Here is a 3,763-nt window from a genome sequence, read left to right as displayed (position 1 = left end):
TTTTGGTTTAACAATGACAGCATATTTTCTATCTTTCTTTTCATCCACTTCGCATTCTACCAACATCCACACCCGTTCCAACACCCACACCCATTCCAGCAACATTCGCATACGTTTTTCTCGAGCTGGCAGGCATACCCACACGTTTCTCACATTCTTCCAATCTACCTTTCAACCTCTCATTCTCACATATTAATCTCATCATGCATTCTTCATACTCACTAACACGATTTAACATATACTCACTCACATCTTTTGACACACGACTTGCTTCATTAAACACACATTTCTTCACTTTTTCACCAATCTTTCTCATACATAACATATCATTACCCTCTGCTTCCGTCATACTTATATCCATTTCTCGCACAATTCCACTCACACTAACATTCGATCTAACACTTCTATTACTCTGTTGTCTAACAGAACTTCTGCTTCGATCCCTACTACTTCCGGCGATCAAGCCATGCGTCTTCGGCTCGTCGCCCCCCCCTTCCCTAATGATATCCTTCTAGGATATTGATCTTTCACGTTTAGGATCCATAATCAATTCCCACGATCGTGGCGGATAAACTGTCCACCTGGGCGGAGCCCCCTGCACCCAGGCAAGGCTAAATATAACAGGTTTCGCCAGGTATCCAGAGGTTGGCCGCTAGCGACCAGCGCACCCGCTGACCACGCACTGATGCCATCGACCAGTGCGTACCCCATCACCGCGCACCTCTGCTTAGGGTTAGGGATTTTTTAGAGAGGTTATCATTCTCGCGGCCCGGCTGGTTAAGGCATGATCACCGGGCCTGTAAAACATGACCACAGGCTTACGGTACGCTAGAGCTCGGGCATCTTGGGTTCGCTGAGCTCATACCACAACTGGCTCTCACCAGCTGCAGCCTCTGAGCGGAGTAGATAGGGACAGAGGGAATCTCGTTAATCCATTCATGCGCGTCACTAATTAGATGACGAGGCATTTGGCTACTTTTTTTCGTAGAGACGAAGATCTTTTATAGACACCACGGTATGTCTCGTCGTGGTAGTGTGGGACTCCTGATACCCACTAAAGACCTCTCTCTTCTCACACCTATTTTCTCGTGCCGAATTACGATGTTGAGGCCCAGGTTGCCGATTACAGTGGCCATGAATCGGGCGCTCATCCAACGCGTTCTCTACTACCCGGGTGACAGATGTTTGTCAGCTTGCTCTATCGCGTCCAGTTCGTATACGATCCTTGAAGGGCCCTTGTAGTGATGGATTTTAAGAGCCCTTTGAGTCCCAGTGCTGAGATCGATTCGGCCGACAGTGACGACCACATGCCGCGCCAGGAGACAGTGACCGATGCTACTTCGACAGTTTCTGTCAAAACACCAAATTCCTGGGCGACGCGATGCTTCAACAGCAGGGTGTCGTATTTGGCGACCTTACTCGCATGTGCATCATTAAGTGAAGTCACACCGCTAACGGCCTAGCTGTCGATGATGTTGACAGCTCCATCCCTAGAGGCGACCAAATCAGGCTTCTGCAAACCTGATTGCAGGACATAATGCGGGTTCTCCTTAACCTTCCACCCACTCTGCCTGAGACCGAACGCCACGATCCGGCATATAGCATCGTGTCTGAGTATTCGACCTCTATGTGTCCGGTGTCATCCCTGCACTATGTGTGCCGCCGTCTCCGTTACGTCGCACCCAGCACGACACAACACAGGGGTCTCATTCTCACGGCAGCCTCTTAATGTTCTCACTCTGGTGGGCAGGGCATTAATACGCCGTGATGGTATTGTATGTAATCCCTGTCGGGGATCCCTGCAGAACAGGCGTCGACCCAAGAGCTGCTATCGGCGACTTTAGCAGCCTCACGCAGTTCTCCTCCATCGTTAGATTGATGGAGTAAAGATGCCCAGTATTTGGCGCGATCCTCAGGTTGAAAGAGTGCCCGACCTTGGATAGTCGGGGCATCCTCCGCTCGTCGGACCGCTGCCATAATTGCCGGATGTTGGGAGGCATCTCTTGCAGCCGCACAGGAGGACTTCGCCATGGATGTTAGTCTGGCGTGCATCATACCCGGTATCGATGTTTGAAATGCGGGGATGCCAAGTCCGCCCTCCTTGCAACTTGCGTGGAAATATCCAAGTGGTATATTTTTGGGCAGACGCAACCACTTACGAACGGCTAGCCGCGTTTGCTTGTCCAATGGCCTCAAGGTCTTGACTGGGAATCTTGCTATAACAAGCTGGTGATAGAAACGCGGGATGAGGAAACAGCGCAAGATCTTGAGGCACTGTTGAGGCTTGAGTGGCGCCTTGGTGATATTGACCAACTCCTTGTCCAGCTTGCCGCCAAGTTTCTCCATACACAGTGGCGAGATTTTGATGACAAGATATCGAAAGCCTTCGGTAGGTCTTAGCTGTTTAATAAACCGACCGTTGACCTTAAACTTGCTGGCGAAGAGCACCTTATTTTTTTTCCTTACCAGCGATGGACATAGCCAGACACTTGTCGGAGTTGAACTCCAACCCGTATTTTCGTGCTTCTTCCTCAGCCGTTCGAAGCATGCCCTGCATTCCCACAACGGAGGACGCGAATAGGACGAGGTCATCCGCGTATGCCAGTATGTTGACCTTTTGCTCCTTGAGAGTATAGCCGACCTCCTCGTTTAGAGATTTTATTACCCGGTCCATGACGATAGAGAATAACAAGGACGACAAGGGATCACCTGTCGTACACCCCTCGTTACCTCGATCGGATCTGATGTTTGCCGATTTTTCGGGCCTACGACAATAGAGCCATGGGTGTGGCAACCCCATGACCCATAACATGCCTCCCTCAGAATGGACTAGAGCCGCCGCCACATTAGAGTGAAGGCAGGCCACTTGGGAGGGCTGCACCCTTACAGCGGCCCATTACTGCTAAGCAGCACGTCCGGTCGCTCAGGATTTAGCCGCAAAGCATTGAATGGACAGGTCCAAACAACACATCACGTTACCGGCCGGGACCACAAGGAGGTACCTGTGCGACTTGGACGGGAGAGGCTAATGGACCTAACAGGAGGTCTATATTGCGCATCATCGTCAGTGTAACTACCAGTCCCTGCTTCTGACCTTTCCCTGCTCTTCGTAGGTTTTCGGGAGAGCATAGCCGCGAGGGAGGTGTCCAAGTCGTTGTCCGACCGGTCTCGGCGCTTGGTTATGCGATGACGGCCGCTGACCTGGATCTAGCCATCGATGTCCGATGTGTCTGCATCCATCCTGACGAGGGAAGATGACGGGCGGGGGTGGGGCGGGTTGTTTAAAATTTCTGATAAAGAAAAAAAGAAAAAATGAAAAAAAATTGTTTAAACAATTGTTTAAACAATTGTCAAACCAGTATTAGCAACGGATGGTTTCGGCTCGGTTGGGAGTAGATAGGGACAGGGGGAATCTCGTTAATGCATTCATGCGCATCATTAATTAGATGAGGCATTTGGCTATTTTTTCCTTTTATACAAGGGGAAATGCTTTATGCATACCTGGAGCAGATGTTATCTTTAGGTTATGTGGGACTTCCGGAATGGCTACCCACTAAAACCACCTTGTCACCCAAAGAGGGGACAACTTTATTGCCTGTTGTGGATTTAGATGGAAGGGTGAACAGGTACACCTCAATAAAATTAGCAAAGACAATTCATCCAACTCCTCTGCTCTCGGCCGCAGATGTTTTCGCAGCTCCAGGACGAATATAAGTTATTTCATTGAACCGGTTGAAAGATAAAATACCACCAATGATGGCTC

This window comes from Megalopta genalis, unplaced genomic scaffold (assembly GCF_051020955.1).
Source record: "Megalopta genalis isolate 19385.01 unplaced genomic scaffold, iyMegGena1_principal scaffold0222, whole genome shotgun sequence".
In the NCBI taxonomy this organism is placed as follows: domain Eukaryota; kingdom Metazoa; phylum Arthropoda; class Insecta; order Hymenoptera; family Halictidae; genus Megalopta; species Megalopta genalis.
This window is presented reverse-complemented; position numbering follows the sequence as displayed.